Raw genomic sequence first — 21,545 nt, 5'->3', positions numbered from 1 at the left:
CTGCCTGTGGGTATTGGAGTGTTTGGCCCCGGGATAAATTGGCTGCCAGCTGGAGCGACGGACACTGAAGGCCTGCATCAGTGGACGGGGGCAGGAGGAGAGGCCCCTGCTTGTTGTGGACGCTTTGGCTTCACTTCAAAACACACACATACACTCTGAGGCCACACACACACATGCACCAAAAGAATCCGAAAGAAACTTCAGCACGCTCTTGCCCATCTGTGAGTATTCAAACACGCACGAGCACACACTCACACGCCCGCCGTCACACACACAGTTATTGTCTCCTCTTAATTCTGTTTGATGGCCCTCAATCCTGCCGCCAGGATCCGCTGCCTGGGGAAATCAAGCAGACAATAGACGTGATTCCAAAGAGAAGCAGACTGCAGAGAGCCAGGAGGACGAACGCGCTGCTGCCAAGAAGCAGCAACACTTGAATAATTGAGCTTTGAGTTTAGGTTGTGAAGGCCAGGAGTGAAGTTAGTGAAGCTAATGTGTAATACGCCTCGAAGGTCGGACACAAACAGACGAGAACAGAGCTGAAAACTGAAACTCTGCCTCTTCATGAAGTCTTGTTTGCTTTAAGATACAAGTTTACCATCATACACAGGCTGTAAACCAAGGATAACACAGCAGCAACACAGGACTTCAACAACATTTTCTGGTGTGATAATCTCCTGACTGATACAGAACGGTGTGTATCAGAGAGGGCAGCGAGGAGGAAGAGATAGTACATCGAGTACTTTCTTAGAGTCAGCTAGTCTCCTCCAGAGGAAGAAGACGAGAGATCACATCTCTGATCACACTCACAAGACAGAAAACTCAACCAGCAGAGAAAGAGAAAAATGTTTTTCAATAAGTCTACCTTGCCCTCTTACTTTTTTAAGGTAGCACTTCATCGATTGCAGGAAAATTCATAGTAAGGAAAAAATCAATGTTCAGTGCTTAAAACTCCTCGCTCATAATTTCTTGTTAATTCACCTGCCGATGTCAGAAAGGGGAGAAGTTTATTTTCTTTCTTTGCTGATCTACTTTTAGTCCCAGCAATGTGGCCCACGCTCAATCCAAAAATAAACCTGAAGTGACTTTTTCCTACCAAAGAAACAAGACTTAGTGTTGAGTTTAACAGGTTTGATGTTTTTTAGATGAAACTAAAGGATCAATGAGAGATGATAAAGCAGACATCTAATGTAGGAGCTAATTATGGCAACCTAATTGGATTACTGTCCCTGTTCCTATATTCAAGCACTATGTGTAAAGTGATGTAATGGTCCACCTCCCCTACACTAGATTGCAATACAACTCTTTTCATCTATTTACTATTCAGCCTTTCTTCTGTTTACCTCTTACATCACACATCAGAGCAATCAACAAGTTAGCAAAGGGTAGATTGGCTGCATGTCAAACTTTACATTCACATGCTTTCTAGTATGTTTTTTATGTCGTGGTCTTTGTCATAGTCTTCTTGGTCTTTTGTTTCTTCTTCTGTTGAGTTTTGGTTGCTATTCAGCTGTGCTGTTTTAAACCCAACATGCTAACTGTGAGGCGTGCACAGATCACCTGGGCATTTGAGGTCAATAGAGTAGATAGATTGCTATGGCCAATGCTGTGTATTCAAGTATGTTCCAAGTCTAATTCATAGTTTTCAGTCAGCTAATCATTGAGGAAACACAGTAAAGGCTTGCTCTGTCAGCTGTATACTAGGGCTGCAGCGATTAGTCGTCATAATCGACTAGTCGACGATAAAAATTAATTGACGCAAATTTTAATAGTCGACGCGTCCTATTATTGTTTTTATTGTCGTTGTCACATGGTGAAATCAAATACCAGGGGTAATACTCATTTGTAACTTCAGTTCACAGCATGAGGTGCTGTGTTATTGGATACTTTTAGGGGAAAGGATCACTAAGTTCATACGTAAGGAATACTGATGAGGAAAAATCTCCACTCCCAGAGAGCGCTATGCGCTGACGGAGGCTCTTCATCTCCGGCTTGGACAGCCTGACAGCAGTTCAGCGTCTGATAACGGGATTTAGAGAGTCTCCTTCACTCTCTGTTACAGACAGTTTTTCAGGATCTGAGTCACAAACTAGTGTCAAAACTCCCCTAACTTTTGAAAAGAGAGGACATTTATCTGAAGGAGCTCTCACTCTCAAGCTCACACTGCACCAGTAACACTCAGCGGGGAGGAGGAGGTCTGCACATTTTAAAGGACAAATTAGGTTGAAACACAAAATAAGTAAGGATTAAACAACGAGGAAGCGTGCATTAGACCGTTCTAAGGCACGACGCGGAGTGGGAACACCACGACGCGCAGCGGAGTGGTGTTACTCCGCGGAGTGCCTTAGAACGGTCTAACGCACGCTTCCGAGTTGTTTAATCCGCTTATACCATGGTCCCACAAACTGTAAACTTTAAAAGAAATAATGAATTAATAATGCGTGATGGACCACATGTGCTCAGTTGTTTGATCTGAGGTTTTTAGCGCACTGGTGAGACAGGAGGAGAGAGAAGCGGAGCTGTCTGCAGCGGTGCCTTTCATCCATTACGCACACGCAGAGGGACAGAGGTGAAACTGTTGCTGTATCAGCCAATAATGGCATGATCTCAAACCGATCACTGATAAAACAACAGTTTGCTACTGTATGAAAATGGTTATGTGTTATTTTTAAAGGCATTATTGAACTGGCTCGAGTGGGCCAGTGGAGCGCGCAGTCAGCTGACCCGGAGCCTTTCAGTTGCACTTGTTTGGTCTCTGTGGCTCTTTCTAATTGTCTGTTGTCATCCTCAGTGAGAATGAATGTTCTAATCATCCAGATTAATATCAAACATGTTTGAAAATCATCGGGGCGGCTCCGACGAGTCTGTGAGACGATCGTGGGGCTAAAGATTCATATGTCAACCGCTCACACTAGAAGATAATCTTGCTCGAACATCGGGCCCGATTTTAGTCCCCGACCAGATTTCTTCCCCGATTGTCGGAGGGACCAACTCTGGGTTAAATCGGGCGAGAATCCTGTAATGTGAGCCAGGCTTTATAGAGAGTAGGAGCGCAGGCTGCACGCACATGCGTTGAAATGTGTGTGACGCGTTGCTATGGTAACGCGCACAGCGGAGTGATACAACGGTGATTTAACTTGCCGAACTAACTTTTCAACTGGCGTGCATTAGACCAATCTAAGGCACGCCAGTTGACATTGGAATTCTCACTGACCATGGTATAATCGTGATTAATCAACTAATCAAAAAAATAGTCGATAGATTAGTCGACTTTAAAAATAATTGTTAGTTGCAGCCCTATTGGACTGTAAGAGTAAATGGACTGGCCTTTTTATTTTTTTTATAATTTTATTCTATATTTTGCATTTTGCTGTGCAAAAAAGTGTTGTTTAATAAACTCTGTTATGACAGAGATTGGTTTTGGCATTTATTTGGGATACATTATGGTTTTGAAATAATTGAACAACAGAAAAATAATCATTAGACCAATCGTCCAATTAATTGTTAGATTATTCGACTACTCGATAAAATAATCACCCGATTAATCGTTTTAAAAATAACCCCCAGCCCTACTGTATACCAAAAAAAAAAACTTTAAATATTTCGAGAATCTGACAGTTCTGGGCACTTTCGACCAACACCATACACTTTTATTCACCTAAAAAAGGCCATGTCTTTGCCAGATCTAAATTTCTGTGATGTTTGTGTGTATTTTGTGAAGACTCCTCCCCTTATACCACCACCAGGATGAAGGCTTACAAAAGTATGGATGGTTATATGAATTTTTGATCCAAAAGCGATAGTTTAAAGGGTTAAGGTTGAGAAATTCTTGCAGATGGATAAACTTATCATGTCAGCGTGGAGGCAAGATTAACAGTAGCAACATCAATGTGTCTTTTTGTCATTCTTGTCTTCTTATTCACATCATTTGCTAACCCTACACTAAGAGAGACTTTGAGCTTTAAAGGGACATCAAGAGTTTATTTTTTTCTCTCAAAAACTGAATTTTTGTCTGGGAGTGTTCCCTAATTGGCCTCTTTGAGGTCAAACCACTTAATAAGTGCATAGATCACTGCTCTGGTCAGGAGTTGTTAAAGCAGGTTGGATAACCCCATTTACCAAATCCAGTCCACTCACACAGCATTGTGGCTGAAATTGCACTGAGCATAGAGATACCTAATGTGCTCTGCTGTTTTTATACCTTGTAAAAGCAGAAACAGACAGGCATCCAAGGACACACTAATGACGTTTGTGTTTGGCTGCTCTGCTTGAGTAACCGTGGATGATTCTGTTATTGATCGCAGACTCCATGTCCTCTGATGAGGGGGAATGTGGAGCTTCTACTTGCTTACTTGGAGGATAAATTCAATGAGGCAGAGATCGGATGGTAGTGCAACCAGAAAATTCAGTCATATTTTTCCATGGGGGATGAAACCTCTATAAAAAAAAGACTCTTTTCAGAATAAAACTGGTTGGATTAGAGAAGTAGATCTATCTGGGTTAGTGGTTTGTCTCTGTCACGAGCATGGTGCCAAAAGGGTTAGTGATTCCCTGCAGAGCCACAAGCACAGAAATGATGCACTCCTGACACTGTAAGCAGCTTTGGATAAATGTTCCCATTACACAGCATACCGCCATTAGCACCGCCAAATAGTCTTGTTATCCTGCTCCTTCAAGTTATTACAAACAGAGTGTAGGGTGGTCTTATTGTGCATTATTGCTCATACAGACAATAACAAGACCGACATTCACATGAGAAAAAGATATCAAAGAGACAACGGTGCAAACACCCTGAGAATCAGGACACACTGGCTGCCCTCATGGCAGGAAGACTAAAGACATCAGCTTCAAATGAGGAGAGGCTCTGAGGAGATCTGTTCAAACATCTCCTGGCCTCTATTCTTCTCTTTAAAGCCATCTGCTTAAGAACAACACCAGGCAGTGTTGAGCGGTATCTTACAATGGGCAGGTTCAGAGCTATAGAAGACACAAAATTTGCGAAATCCTGCATTTACTCCACATCTTCCTAAATTTAAGGGATGACAAATGAGTACTGTGTTAACTAATCAACACACTTTTGTTGCTTTCTCTAATGAGGCACTATTTTATGTAGAGGTTTGGATTGTATGCAAATTTCTACCTGCGTGTTGCAAAATTCAGAACATGTGTCACTAACATAAGAGATGATCAACATGCAACCAAAAAGGGAAAAATCATCAACAGGCAGAAAATACAATTAGCAAAAATAACAAAAGCAAAAAACCCATGATCGAAAAAGAAAATATATGCAAAAGCAGGACGGTAATCTTTTTGTTGTTGTGTTTCCTGCTCGTTATTCTTTTTTATTTTGTTTCATCAGACATGTTTTTTCTGCTTTGTTTCTTATTGTTTTGTTTATTGTTGTGTTTCCTTTTTGTTGCTGTGTTTTCTGCTTATGTTGATATGTTTTTTTCTTTTAATATGTTTGGTCTGACATGTTTTTTCTGCTTTTTTCCTTGTTTTTAGTTAGTTAGTTTTTTTTTTGTTTGTTTTTTTTTGTTGCTGTGCATTAAGATTCGATGTTGTGTTTGCACTTAAGAGACAATGTATCTCCAAAGAGACACTGTAACCGTTCTTGCATGATGACTTCCACTACATTCAGCAATGTTTAGTTTCTCAGCAGATGTGTAGCTCTCTTCAGTACCATCTGTTATCATTACACTGCCAGCTACTAGTGTGGGAGCTAAGCTCAACCTGTTGTAGTGCTCATAGTTGTGAGGGTCCAGGGGTGTAACGGTACATGTATCTGTGTCGAACCGTTCCATAAGGCCGTTCGGTTCGGTACAGTGCTGTATTCGAACGAGTACAGTAAGTTTACGTTAGCCGCTGCACTTGGCTCTTCAATATTCACGTGAGTACTCGTCCATGATTGGCTGAGCAGGGAAGGCGTTTTAATATCCATGAGGAAAGTGGTCTGTGATTCGTGGTTTGCGATCATGTGCATATCATGTGAACATGACGTCTCACGGTGAGCCAATCAGAAGATGAATATCAAAGAGCTTCCATAGCCACAGGAGCTTGTGTCTGAATTGTGCATCATGGCTGCTGCTAACGACCAACCGGAGCTTGAAGAGCCTCCCCCTCGCTGTATAATGGCAAGTTTTTAGTTTAATAAAAATGCTAAACAAGAAAATGGTTTTACATCCAGGACCTCTATAAGGAGACTAGCGCCACCATGCTGCTACTCACTTGTTGTCTTAAACTGGAGAGCCTTTTAAGGCTAAATTTCCAGGCGACAAAAGGTATCAAAGGAGTTTCTCAAGAACAGAAACCAACCACAAAGTGGTGATACAAGAAAGTCTAAATTAATGAAGTCATTAAACCGTGGAGTATTGAGTGGCTGACTGTTACTCCCCCAGTGATGCGCAGCAGAATAACAAGCTGTAAAATCTGATGTTTTGTTTTTTTCATACTAATCCTTTATCATCAAGAGGAATGAAAAACATCTCTCTCAACTGTCAAATTATTGAATAAAGCTGTCATGAAAGCACAGGCTTTTCCCAAAACACAGCTCTGTAAACTACCAGAAAATGAAGCTTCACACATGTTAAGTTTGTCTGATATCATTGTGCTCCAAATTATCATCACTTCCATGTGTTAGATTTGAGTTTTTAATCTTTGCACAACAGATGGCAGATAGCAGCAACTAAAAAAAGCTGATCTAAAAACATGAATGAAGCTGAAACAACTCCACCATCGACCTTCAGACAGCCGTTTGTGATGAGAGGATTAAACAAAAGGCTGTCAGAGGACAGATTCTCACTCTTATTTCCAGTCCCAGCAGTGAGCCAGACTTTGGTGCAACAGTTGTAATCTTTGCTGCATGTTGTCAAGATGCAAAGCAGCTCTTCCCTATCCCAGATAATCATCCTCGGGACCACCAGCAGCTGGCCAAATGGTGCCTCATTTTGTTGTGGCTGGTGCATCGGCTACATAACTAACTGGCCTCTTTTCTGCTCCAAAAATCCTCTTGTCTGGAGGAAGATTTTGGCAAGAAGTGTAGTCAATTTCTAAAACTTACTAGGTGGTCGAATACTGCACTGTTTTTAGAAAACCATGGCAAAAAACAATGCAGTATATGAATACTTGGTGTTTTGCAGCAATTAAAAACTAATTAGTGATCAAAATTCTGATATAGGAGTGACTCTGGTCAAAGTGTAGTGTAGCAGACTGCTTGTCAGTATCAGATATCAGGTGACAGATCTGAGACCTCTTGTCTCTCACCTTTATTCACACCCAGGCCTCTCTGGTACCTGGGCAGCATTAAAGAAAGCTCTTGAGCCATGTCATTAAATTCATTCACAAACAAGCTTATTGAACCTGACAACACATTAATTTTTATGTGTCCCATGAGAGAATCAAATCACCAGCCATCTGTTTCAAATAGACTAAGCACAAAAAGTGGAGGGGGAAATTGTTTGTAGATTACTTCTTTTTGTAGCATATTTCTTCACAACAAATGTGCTACTGAAAAACACTTTATTTGTTTTTAATAGTGCCACAATACAGAACATGCGTTTGTAGGATGAGCAGCAGAGCTCAAGTTGTGGTTGTGCCCATGAGAAAAATGCCAAATCTTCCCCGCCAATGCCACACGAATGATTCTGCCATCGTTATCGGCTCTAGTCTGACCATCAGATGCCTGATTTTCAGACAAATTCTGTGAGCATGAGCACTGATTGGTTAGCAGGTGTCTCCTCAAAGAATTGGTATGCCTCATTTGTAGAGCTGAAACGATTCCTCGAATAATTCGAGGTACTCGATTACAAAAAATGATCGAGGAATTTTCTCTGCCGCGAGGAATTGTTAAATTTTTAAAAAGATCAAAGAGTGGCATTTCAGATAGCACTGACGCCATATTTAGAGAGTTTTCAGACCCCTCAAGCTGCCTCTTTGTCAAAATAGCGACCAGCAACAAATCTAGCTTTTTTTTTGGAGTTTGGAGACTGATATGAAAGCATGTATTGATCTGCATCAGCTGCTCATATCTCATATCTCAACAGATCGCACAGAACTTGGAATCTATCACCCAAAGTCACTTGATTTTAAACTTGCTTGAAACTAATTTTCATTTGAAAAACAACTACTTTTTAACTTAACAAAAATGTGTTTTATTCGATTACTCTATTAATCGATGGAATTTTCAGTAGAATACTTGAATACTACAATATTCGATAGCTGCAGCCCTACTTATTTTTCTGATCTGGATAGCACCCATGTAATATTGCAACTACTAACTGGTGTCACGAAAAAAACAAGTTTGGACATTATTGAGCAAGGAAGCAAATTTGACCTCTACCCCAGTGAACTCTTGTGGGATCGGCCTGGGTGTGCCAGAGTGACCAACACAACCACATTATTGACGGTTGAAGAATGGGATGCCATTAGAGCTGAAACGATTCCTTGAATGATTTGAGGTACTCGATGACAAAAAATACTCGAGTAATTTTCTCCGCCTCGAGGAATCGTTTAATTTTTAAAAAGATCAAAGAATAGTATTTCAAATAGAGCTGAGGCCAAATTAAGAGAGTTTTCAGACCCATCAAGCTATCTCTTATACAAAATAGCAACTAGCATCAAATCTAGCTTCTTTTCTGGAGTTTGGAGACTAATGGGTCATTCTACAAAACAGGTGCCATTTGGGTTCGCAACATTTGATGAGATGTCAAAGTGTGTTTACAAATTTTGGAGCTACCAAAGCAAGTGGTCTTACTGACATGCTGTATCAGAAATTTCTATTTCGTGAAGAGAAAAATTTTCATTTAAAAAATAACTGCTCTTTAACTAAACAAAAATGTATTTTACTCGATTACTCGATTAATCGATGGGATTTTCAGTAGAATACTCGAATACTAAAATACTCGATAGCTGCAGCCCTAGATGCCATTGCACACAGTGCCTGATCCGGCTAGTAAGCAGCATGATGAGGCTCCTGTTTGTTAAATAAATAAATAAATAAATAATGTGATTTTTAATATGTTTTGTTCATTCCGTCTATCCAACAAACAAGACTCAACAGCAGAATAAGTAGTTCGGCATTAGCTGAGAAGATTTGGCTAATTTTTCATGGGTATAAACCAAACACTCTAGATATATTGCCAAGAAGCATTGTTACAACACACACACAGTCTACCAAACACAAATTCCTTACTTTTTGCGCTAACTTTATATAATATGACTTCAGAACTTCAAATCCTTGTTGATATAATTGTAATAATACAGCGCATATTTTCCTTATATTGTGTAGGTCACGTATTCAGAGCATACAGACAAGCTCCACATTACTGACACCAGAGGAGGAATCAGACACTGCGCTCATGTGAACAGGAATAACACTGTGTCAAAACTCTCTGAGTATCACAAAGAAAATCTGTTCGTTACCTGATTCTTCAGGGTTTCTGTGACACAAGGCTCATGGCAGCTTTGGCAGTAACTCAGACAGTTTTAGCTCAGTGTCTCCTCTCTGACTTCAGCTGGGTGCGCTTCTACAGCCCCAAAAACACACTTGAATTAAAACCATCTGCCAAAAGTTTGATGTTCACAGGCTGTTCTCTCTCTGTGTGACACAGTCCCGAGGCTCAGTGCTTCCCCGCCTCCCTGCCATGCAAAAAATTATCAGCATGAAAGCGTGATTAGCTCTGAAACAAGCCTTTGTATGGTTGGAAAAAAAGGGTTTAGCTTTCACCAAGATGTCTGGATATGTGACTCCTGGCTAAATGTTGTGTTGAAATGTCACCAAGGTTGGGGACAGGATAAGCTTTATATCCAGGGAGGCAAAGGGGAATTACAAAAATGTAGCCATATACACCCTTGTATGTCCACCTGGTGTTTCAGTCTGGTTTTCTGGGTTTTAATTTGCACATTCAGCTCTGGTTAGAGTAACATACTGTCATTTAAATGTTAAAGGCTAAATCTGTGTAATAACCAACCACATTTCACCTCCTAAAAGGATCTCTGGGGTAAAATTCACTTAACTTGTCCTGCCTGTCAGAAACGTCACCTCTGTAATGAACTTAGCGCTGACAGAGCACCTACCTGCCACTTATCCTGACAACGCTGCACTGATGCACTGTATTTTAAACCTTTATATTTACACAGGGAGGGGGTGCTGACTGAACATGTGTCTTCATCACTCTGCTTTAAATTCTTAGTCATGCCCAGCAGACGCCGCCGTCTGAGCAGCTCCATGGGTGAGACTGGGAGCTTTTCCACTCTGTGCTGAAAACAGAAGCAGATCAGGGAGGCGCTTTGTTTCTGCTTGGCTGTAGGAAGGCGCTCATATTGAGCACTTTGGTCAAACATTTCAATCAATAACCTTGGGCCATTAAGGCCACAGTCTCCACATGCAATATTAATGCCTTCCCCTAAGACCTTAACTTCCTGTTTCCTAAGACAATGTTGGCCCTCATTTCTCATGTCTTGTTGCACAACTGATTCTGCGGCAGCAAAGAGAGGTTCTGCTATCAGAGTGTCACACAATGAAGGAGAATTTGTTAACTTTAAAAGCCCTGTGAGGATTTAATGAGTGATTTTAAAATATATTCGTATTTGCTATATTTGTTTGTTTATAATCTGCAATTAATTGAGATTATCAACGCATAAAATGGTTGTCTAGCAACTATTCCTAAGTATTCCTGGTAAGGGCGCCATTGAACATTTCTTAGATTTATTTTGTAGTGATGGCACCACTGGGGGGGGGGACTCTCAAATAAAAAAATGCAGGAAGAGCAGACAAAAGCAGAGTGATAGAGCACGGACTAAAACATGGGTTTATCTGTGATATGTTTATTGCAACCCACATGCAGCTGTTATTCTGCGGTGGTCTGTTTAAACTTGCGAGTCTATCAATTAAATGTAAAGCAGGGTTACGCTAGCTCTGCTTGGTGAGGTTTGCGTTGGTAGATTGATCGCTGGCTGTACATACCCAGGATTCACTAACCTTACAAGTTACAGATGCATCTTAGGGCACCTAGTGCAGGCCCTGCATAAAAAGGTGTATAAAGTGATGTGAAGACCTGGTTCTTAGACAAATCCTAAGTTGAACAAACTCTGAACTAGCACCAGGGCCACTTGAGTTGAGCCAATTTTAAGACCAGTTGAAGTGTGGTTTGTTTGGGATCAGGGGTTAGGCACAAGCTAATGTAAAAAATAAAAAAAAATCAAAACACAGCAGGCAAGTAACCGTTTGATCTTTATCATCTTGTTATAATTTAGGGGAGTCAAATTTGATGAAACACCCAGTCCTGAGAGCAACTACTTTAATATGCATACAAAGAATTACTCTGAAATTAAGAAATCTATTAACTTCCCTCCAAGTCTAGCACCACTTATACAAGTAAACTACTCCACAAATTTGTTTCACTCAGTCAATATCCTGACAAAATAAATTACTATAAGTTGAATCCTCTGACTGCAAGCCGTCTTCTTTAAGTGAAGTGTAAGTGATTTACAATGAATCTAACAGAAACACAGATTTTTCTTTATCCAGATCTGATTCCCTACTTGTCACTGACACCAAACCAAGCTCGCATACAGAGACAAATCCTTGGGTCAAAGTCGCCTCCTCTGAAGCTCTTGGCCTACTGACCTCTGTGTTAATGACACTAGAGAGTAAGTGGGGGGAGGAGGGGATTCAGAAGGGGATTCAGGGGGGAGGGAAAGGTCCTAGACCACCAACACCATGCTCCTATACCATGAGCTCAGCTCTGCAAAGAGGCGAGGTCACTGAAGGTCACTTTAAATGTTCAGGCTGGAGGGAAAGGCACAGACATTACAGAGATGACGGAAAGGTTTCGAAGCAGCTCTGATTTATGATCATGATATCAAGATTGGTGATTAGTTTAGCTTTTGCGACCAACAACACAATGACTTTACAAGCCAGAACATGAGTCTTTAAAATCAGCTTTGTTGTCCAGTGAAAACATATATTTTATACTGCATAAAAAGTGTACAAGAGTTACACCACTGAGCTCTAAAGAGTGAATAAAGATATTAAGTGTTGAAGAGGTAAAGGAAAAAACAATGCGGCAAAGTTAAGTTAAAAACATCATGAGAAAGGTTTTACTAAGGTGAAGCACCAAACTAAAAAGAAATTAAAAAAAAAAAAAACATCCAAGTTTTCTATAGCTGACAAGTATCTTTTAAAATAAAACTTTTAAGAAGCCAAAACCTGCGAATCTTTCCATCCAAGCTCATAATCAATCTAAAATCTTACTTTTAACACCAAATATGATGTAAGATAGTTGTTGACTCTTCTCAGCGCCAATGTTGCTATTATTACATACCATTTTCAGCGACCATCTGTCAACACAACCATCAATACTGACACAGAACCAAAGCTAATAATTCCCCTCTTCCATCCCTCAGAGTAAAAATATTCAAATGATTTTATTCAGTCTGTGGTGAAGCAGCAGCTCTGAGGATGCAATGAGCCATTACGTGGGTTTGTTGGTTAACATGCTCAGCAGTGTAGCGCTGTCTTGCTTTTCCAGTTTGAACCACAAACTCTGGGCTTGTGGCTTCATCACAGTGAGTCTCACACCAACCCGGAGATGACAGTTATCACCCATTTACTGTACAAGCCGCGCTCAAGTACAAGCCGATGAGTAATTAATTCATCATTTGGCCCACCGACGTTCATTTACAAAAGGCTCTCTGGGTTCATTAAACTGACAGAGATGCTAAATGGTGCTGTCACTTGTGAAACGCTCTATTGCAGACTTTCATGGGAAGTTAGAGCAATAAGCAGACCCTCAGTGACCCCTGAGCACGCTTAATCAAACAGCTGACAGACCAATAAATAAAGCTGACCTGCTTTATTGTATGTTGGAAGAGCTGCAGTAAGAAGTAACGCAGCTTTTTTTAGAAAAAGTGTAAAATCTGCTACATGATGTGGAGGTGAAATAGCACCAACACCAATTCAGTTTTATGAATCCTCTTTTTCAGGTCATCTTTTTGAAGTGGCTGAGCATCCTCTGAATCATTCAGTTGACAGATGAGTAGGAGGAAGGATGCCAGCACTCACTGTTTAAAAAATACATCACAAGCTTTTATTTACTAAAAATCATCCTTACACTTAGAAAGACAAAGTTGTCAAGAGCATTAAACGGAGAAAGCTGAGCTCAATTAGTACAGCCTGGAGAGCTCTCTGAAGATTTAGTGACAAAGTAATGAAAGTACAAGAAACTGAGAATCAAAACACGTCAGTAATTTGTCTTTTTCCTGCAGCAGTGAATGGAAGCATATCTAGACTATCATATTTAAAAAAAAAACTTGACTGGCATTTTCAGTACAGACTGTATATCTGATGGGGACTAAATGAAAACAAAAGTTAATCAAATCTTCCTGCAGTTGGTTTCGAAACCCAACACTTCACTAAAACAACATGGAGGAGGTTGAAACCAGGGCTGTGTTTACTTGAAAGCGGTGGACTCGTAAACAAGACCCAGAAATGTCTTTATTCATCTAGTTTGGTGATTTTTAGGTCTATCACTTGAGCTGCCTCAAATATGACAGATGCTGACACTAAAAGGTCTAGAAATTTCCCCTGCCTTTCTTGTCTTTATCAGTTCTTTTTGCTTGTGTTGCGGCCTGTCTAGGCCAGGACACTTTTGAAAAGGAGACCTTTGGTTGTGTTTTTTTTTTTTCAGGTAACATGATCTGATAGAAAAGTGATGACAACATAAAAAGTAAGTAGTTTTCTAATTTGTTTTCCATTCAAAAGAAGTTCCTTGGTCTTGGACATGACCTTTGACAAATTACGGAGACAAACAAGCTTGGTAGTCAAGAAAATACAAAACAAGTGGGGAGGGAGTGTGCCTATGTTCCCACATAGGATACTGGTCAAGAATCTGGTTTTGTTTTTCTGACCTATGGAAACGAAAACATCAAAAACTATTTTATTTTTTTTCCTGTCATTACTGTGAACATGATAATTTTAGTGCTGTGGGAACTTATGGCATAATTGTTTCTTATCTGTCTGCATCTGTCTCCCTAACTGTCTTGGCTCAAAGGTGTAAGCAGCTGCAAAAAAAAACGTTTGAAACATGATTACGTTTTCTGAAAATGCTCAAAATGGGATAAGGACAAAGTGATTAAATTTTGGAGGTGATCTGGATCACTGTCTGGATCCAGGATTTTTTTTTTCGAGGATTCTTTATCATTGTGAGACAGGGCCTTTTTCACCATACGTGTAACTTCACGATAAATGGTCTGATTGCTTTGCAAAACAATACAAGAGAAGGTCTCAATAATTTCTGACAGACATAAAAGTAAGATCCAAATCCTGGCAATATTCTGGATACTAAGTTCCGGAATATGAAACATCTACTGGGTCATCATAATTTTCCACACCATCAAGTAACAAATTATCGCACAAATCTGTGACTAACACCAAATTGGAGCAGACAGTCAGCTGAAAGGAAGTACAGCATTTTAGTAGGACTAAAGTGTTGCATGACAATCACAATATGCTTGACAGAGGTCTGCACTCTCCGAGTGCTTTTCTAGTTGATATCTGTAAATTATCAATATGCATTAAACACTTTGTAAATAGATTCCCAACTCATTCCCTGATTCTTTCTGTTACAGCTTTTACATTGTTTATGGAATGAAGTAGAACAAAATACCCACCCAGAAGGCTTTCCTGATCCAAGCAGTGCTTCGGGAGATATTTAGATCCAAAATCATGCAGCGGACGCCCTTATAATGGGAAACAGCTCCGCTCCTAAAACTGCATCAATCGTCCAAAAACTCATGTTTTTCACCCATATTCCATCATGGTCCGCTCCGGGTTAGTCCTCTGCGGCAGTCTGTGTCACTCCAGACATTGTTGTGTGGCTGTAATGATCTCTGAACTGACGAAGACTTTGTTTACCTTTGCCCCTCCGCGCATGCGCAGTACTCTCTGGAGAGCTGACTCCACTTTCTCCTTTCTTTGAGGGGCAAGCGTAAACAAAGTCTTCATCAGTTCAGATGTCAGTACAGCCACACAGGGCTGTCTGGAGTGACACAGACTGCAGCAGAGGACTCACCTGGAGCGGACCATGATGGAATATAGCTGAAAACACGAGTTTTTGGACGATAAATGCAGTTTTAGGAGCAGCGCTGTCTATGCCCAGATGGATCTCATTATACGTATGTCTGCTGCATGATTTCGGATCTAAATATCTCCCGAAGCACTGCTTGGATCAGGAGAGCCTTCTAGGTGAGTATTTTGTTCTACTTCATTCTATAAACAATGTAAAAGCTGTATAAACTGAACTTATCCTTTAAATATTGGTATCTGATCTCAACTTAATGGAAAGTGAGCAATGCAAATGTTAACAGCTTAAAACTTGAACTTGTCTTGCTATGTTGGCCAGCTAGCCGCATGACAAACATGCTGCCATTTGATGCAAGAAATCAAAATTCATGACTTCATGTAACTTTTACAAAAATCACTCAGCAACAACTAACCTCCATTATATCTTCCAGGGGGGAGAAGACATCATCATAGGAAACCAAAACCTAAGTTCTGCTGATCACTTTTTACTGAACCTGAATCAGCCCAGCCCCATTGTTCACCACGCTCTGCACTTCACAGCAACTAAGCTCAAATGTTTGACTGAGAAGTTAATTCACAAATGAGGCTAAATGCTGACTAAAATAGGTGTTTGATGAATGTCATCTTGTTTAATGAAAACGTTTTTTCTCCTTTGATAAAAAACAGGGCCTTACGAATAAAAGCAGATAGGACATCAAACTTAGAAACAGAACAGAGAGACTTCTGAAACAGTCGTCGAGTGCCTGAGTGTCTGTGGTGGAGCATTTTGATATCTTATTTCATTCAATAATCAATTCTTACTTGTGTAGTATCAAGCCAATACCAAAAACAATTCCTCAGGCAGTTTTCAATTTGAACATCATCTGTCATTACATTTGTCTTCTGCTATTTGGTTCCATTGGCAGTATTAATTGTGCAATTGCAGCACATCACCCTTGACATGAAGTTTCTTTCTTGTCTAATTCAACAGATCAAATGTGTGCATCAAAATTAGATTAGATGCAGTAAATTCATATCATTGTACCTGATGTTATCAGCAGATCTCCGCAGAAGTTGCAAGTTTGAATGGCTGCACTCCTGATGCTTATGGGTATGTTCAGTCCAATATTAGCGCTGCATGAGAGAGCACAGCAACCCCCATTCACTTTAGTAAGATCTTGCAGAATACACAGAATCACAGAAACAAGTCAGATGATATAATTTGTTATACAAGGACAGCTCTCTTAGTGTGATTATTACCCAGCTTTCTTTATTAACACCAGGCTGTTAGACACTGTTCTGTTTGTTAAAACAGAACAGAAGTGAGACAACTTGATCACACATTGCACCAAATCAATCCAATTCTAGCATGTTTACCTTGCTCGTTGATTAAAGTTACGGTTAGCACTCTAAAGTGTTGCATTCTAAGGTGATGTCGACTGCAGAAAATTTACCATGGAAATGCGTGTTCTTAACCAGAGGGTTTACATTTGGTTACAGCTATGGTCGACGATTTGAAGCTAGGTAATTATTATTAACACCGTTTTGAGGTCGTTATGGTCCAATCTACACAATATAAAAACCAAAAAGAACGAAAAAAATCCATTCAGTACAGCAGCTGTAAAACGGCTTAATAATTGACCAATCTGAACCGCCATTTCCCTCATTTCGGATTTGTGCGTTAGTCCATCCAATCCCCTGTCTCCCCTTCTCCGCACCCCACTGCCCATGGTCCCACCTCGTCCTTCCCCACTACCCCTCTCACGTCAGCTAGCTGCTCAGCTACCGAAGCGTCGTGGAGCCAGAGAAGACCGACACCAGGAAGCTGTTACTGTTACCCTCCACAGCGAAGGGAAGAAATCGAAAAAGTTTCAAGGAAAAGGCTGAAGCAAGGAAGAATTATGAGCTATACAGGTGCCAACAGAGACTGAATATTGGAGAAATGTACGACCGGCGGAAAAAGCTGCAGAGGGATTTGGGACTGAAGACTGACACAGAAACAACGGAGTTTCTGTTGAACAGGTAATGACTTTGTTTACCACAGTGGGAGATGTCAGCTAAATAACTCTAGTCAGTCTGTGCCTTAACTTACTAATGACAGAACGCTGCTGATTGGAACGGGTAGGCTCTGTCAATAGATTTTAGTATAAGTTAGCCACACATCTTTAGCATTGTAAACTGAGCTGGTGAAGACATGCCGAGAAAGGTAAAGCCTCGCCCACAGTCGGCCCTGCTCTGATCAGCTGGCAGTGGCAACGCCAGACCTGCTTCACCGGCTAATTCATGGGTTTGATTGCGCCGGTCCAATTGGAAAAGCTCCCACTGTGTGTTACAATAACTCTTGAACAATGGACTTCTTTGAGCCTGAAAGTGTGAATGTGTGTCTCTGCAGCTTGAGTGACCCTGTAAACTGGAGACCTTTAACTGAATGTGTCAGTGGATATTGAGTTCATAACAGCTGTTAAAAAGTAGAATTCTTGCAATGCATCCTGGTTAAGTTTTATATGTGTCAAAAAATACAAGCCCGATGATGAACATCAATTGACAGGCTTTGTATTTCAGCCATAACACTTGTCGATCTTTGTCGTCTTCACGCTAAAGACAGTAGAGCAGTCCGCAGTTTCTTAAGTTAAAACTGATTCTGGCTTTTTGAAATGGTTTATCAACAAAAAAGCTTCTGAAATATTTTGTCAGGAACTATAAGCTTCTGAACCTCCTGGTCAAAAAACACCTTAGGTTGGTGCTTTGTCTCTTGCCTACATAGAAATAAACACACTCCTGCTTGGTTTCTTTTCTAAGTGAACAGGGCAGCTGTAACTCTCGACTAACAAACGTTAAGAAAGAAGACTGAAACAATTGTAGCAGTAATAATTTAACAGAGCTGTAAAGTCTTGTTTCATGCATATCTCAGCAGAGCTTTCACACCTCTCTCCTCTTTCAAAGCCATATAATACACTTTGTACTACATTTCTCTAGGAAGTGTGTTTGCCTGTAGGTAACCCAAAACTTTTTACAAATCAGTGAGTTCTATCTAAATCACACTGAAATAAAATCAGCGAGCAGATTCATCTTACCCACTCTTTCTGTAATCACCTACTTTTCTGTAAAGAACAAATTTTATGTTCTCTTGCTGAACACTTAAAGAAACAAAGATTTTAGAGGCTTCCCCAAACAGTAGCTTCATTTGTAAGCATGAGATGGGGGGGGGGGGGGGGGGGGGTTGTCCACAGTTGCTCAGCAGCTCATTGAGAAAGCATAGTTTCCTGCAGTCTGACATAGAAAGGAAAATTGCATCTTCGAGCACTGAGAACTACTCAGTGAGTATTTTTTTTCTGTTATCAAGTCCAGAAGAGGCCACTTCCTGCCTGTCTTTGCTTTCACTCTGACAGTTTTATCTGACTACCCAATGGGACTGTTAACATTGTTAGGGGTGCACATTTGGGGGTGACAGGTCAAATGAAGTGTCCTAGGTAGCTGTGCATTAGAGATCTTATAGCAACATTAAACATAAGCTGTTATATGTTGTCCAATTTCAGGTCAGAGGTTGCAGTTAATTTGGGGTTCTCTTGCAAAGTCAGCAGAAAACTAACGTGAAAGTTGATGCTTGGTGCGTATGTGTGGTCTTACGTAACAGCCGTATCGTATGGTATCTCTGAGCAGTGGCCAAGTAAGATTAAACTGGCTGTGAGCCATGAGTCAGGTCAGGGAGGTCCTTTGGTGGTGGGCTTTAAAAAGGAGCCAGTGGCATGAGGTAAGAAAATACAGCTGCTTTTATTTGACTTAAAGCAGAAAGAGAGGCAGCACACAGAGCGTTCAAGAACCCAGTCTCAAGCTGGGACACGTTTTCCAAAGTAACCCGAAAAAATCAAGTTAAAAGACAAGCCAAAAGTCTCCTTTGAGAAAATCTGGACTCACCAACGTTAGATCTCCTTCCCCTCTGATGGTAAAAAGCTTCAGAGCATCTCAGCTCTTTAACTCGAGCGTCTACTGAAGCTCACAGCAGCATGGAGAACACATGCACAGTGTGTGCACTTCCAGAGACACAAAATGATCAATTATATGACAACCTGTGAGTCAGGTGCTGACAACAAGCACCCTGTTAGTCAGGTTTTGGAGGTTCAAATGTTGACGGTTTACTCCCACTAGTGTTAGGAGCACATGATGATGATGAAGCCTGGGGCAGCTGCAATGTCAATAATACACACAGGGTGCCCTCGCTTGAACTCAGCACCAAGATGATTAACGCTCTTTTGTTTTACTGCAGTGTTCTCACTATAGCACAGGTCTGTGGCTTATAGAGCTGCACTGATCTGTTACCTGTAGATCAAAGATGTTCACACATCTGACACTCAACAGCTTGACTGAATGTGGGCAAAAAGTCAGACAGTGGTTTAAGTAAAGGGTCAAACCTATGCAAAAACATGTATTTATGTCATGAAGCACTTTATCTGCGTCTGTGTGCTTGAATCTTAAAATGTTTGAGAATTTATGCCTTGATATAGAAAAAATAAGATGCTGTCAGAGCAAAAACACTGTTCAATTTGAGTTCTTATGGGGTGTTTTGGTCTCTTTAGAGAAACAGGGGGATGATCAGAGTATCAAAGTATTTGCAACCTGTTTCCAACATACAGAGGAGGAATTTCAGATGTTGGTGTAATAAATCTATAAAAGAAAAGTGAAGTAGGTTATTGCAAAATGATGGAGCTGACTAACAAATGTTGCACATGCATTTCAGAGGGTTTCAGGAATACTCCCCCTAAAATGTTCAATTTATGTCTTATTTTAGTCATTACTTTAAGATTTTCTTGTTTACCATGTCCATGCTCACACATGCAGCTCATTGAGGTCATTTTAGGAAGAGTGCAAGGACCTCAATATCTTTGAGCAAGATCCTAATATTTCAGAGTTCTGTGAAATCCAGACTACATGAATAAGCAAATGTTCAGGTCAAACAACACACAAAGCGCTCCGCTTGCAATAAAAAGTTAACTTCCAAGTATTTACACCATTGGTTTCATATCACACAAACAAAAGCAACTTAAAGAGACAAAATCCTGCTTTATTCCACATGAGCAAAGACAAACTTTCCACTCTCACATGAGAAATGTGTGTTGTGTGAAAGTGAGAGGGGACCTGAAGAACTCAGCTACAGACAAATCTGAGGTTTTTGCAGTCTCGCTCTGCAGATGTGGCTGGGGCAAAGGTGAAATATAGAAAGTTGAGTGGGAAAAAAAAAATCACTTTGCAACCACAATTGTTCCAGTTTTAACCTACATACACCTACATCTTTAGACTTGAGGATCAGCCCAACCATGCTTCCTGAGCTACAACGAGCCCTGCCAGAAAAGTTGAGTAAGCCCCTGAATTTAAAAGCTAATAGAGGCGTTACTCAAACCCAGAAGAAACAGACTGCTATCTTTTGGTTGCATCTATTTCCAGGATAACTGCACAGACTTGTTGGCTGCTCTGCACGCTTTCTCCCCTACAATGTCACACAGGGCTGCAGCAGCAGCAGCAGTCTGGTGAGGGGCGACATCCACCCAGAAGAGAAAAAATGCACCAACTTTGTGTCTTGATTTAATCTAAACCTCATGCTGATCCTCCACATTAACACACTCTCTCACACGCACATAGTGAACTTTGGACGGCAGCAGGGGGAGGTTAGCTTAATGGTGGAGCAAGAGGTTTTTTCAAGAGCATTCCTCCTCAATGGGAAAAAGGAGAATTGGTGTTGGGAGCTGAGAGGAACAACAGCGGTGAAACATGACGAGACAGGCGGAGAGGCGGCTGCCCGAGTCTCCTCTCCCGTTCGGCTAACCGAGTGTATCCCGGTTCGCTCTAAAGCAGCCGTTACAATGCACGTTTCCCCTCAAAAACCCCCATCCCCGGTGTGCAACTGCAGGGCCCGGCGCCGCCATACACCACCACATAGACACATAAAACAACACGTATAGCATGCCCCGTAGCAGCCAGCGGAAAGAGACATGCGAAAAATGAAGAGGAGGGGTGCAAACCGGGACCGTAAACCGGTCACAGACCCTCCGAGGACGAAACATTAAGAGAAGAAGTCCAGTTAGGCGAACTAACCTGTTTGGGAGCAGCACGGTCCGCTGGATATTGGGTTGAATCCGAGTTAAATCCACTATCAGTAAAACAAAGAGGCGAAAATGACCGAGCGGCCGCGGAACAGGCCGAAACAGCACTCCTGGAGATGCGTGTGCGCATGCGCAAAGCACAGCCGGAGGTGGTGTGGGGGAAGAGCGGGTGGAGAGAGCGAGTGCAACTAATTTTTAGAATCAATCCACAGTGTGTCATTCATTATTCATTTCAAGGAAACAGACCAACTCAGAAGCTTTTTTTTTTTTCAACACAAATAAAATGAAAGTACAGTTAAGCTACAATTAGCCCGTCTAAATTAAGAAAAATAAATATTTTTTGGCCATAACTGCAGTAGAGATATAAATGATACGTCTTGTGGTGGTTT

At 41.0% G+C, this 21,545-nt stretch overlaps 1 protein-coding gene across 2 annotated transcripts in view; it reads right to left on the bottom strand.

Annotated features, from left to right (window-relative positions):
* Positions 1-21,308, bottom strand: part of pcgf3 (polycomb group ring finger 3) — a 64,233-nt gene extending 42,925 nt beyond the window's left edge. The window contains exons 1-2 of one of the 2 annotated variants that reach the window (XM_074674160.1): positions 21,149-21,308; positions 16,107-16,195 (exon numbers count right to left, since the gene is read on the bottom strand). The gene's annotated coding sequence lies outside the window, so the exon portion shown is untranslated. The remainder of the gene's footprint in view (positions 1-16,106; positions 16,196-21,148) is intronic. The other variant, XM_074674159.1, reaches the window with a different exon arrangement.
* Positions 21,309-21,545: the final 237 nt, after the last annotated feature.

The sequence above is a fragment of the Halichoeres trimaculatus genome, unplaced genomic scaffold (assembly GCF_033239565.1).
Source record: "Halichoeres trimaculatus isolate MK-OKI-2021-1 unplaced genomic scaffold, fHalTri1.1 fHalTri1_scaffold_7, whole genome shotgun sequence".
Taxonomy (NCBI): domain Eukaryota; kingdom Metazoa; phylum Chordata; class Actinopteri; order Labriformes; family Labridae; genus Halichoeres; species Halichoeres trimaculatus.
The sequence above is the reverse complement of the archived record's forward strand: the minus strand, read 5'-3'. Positions and strand labels throughout refer to the sequence as shown.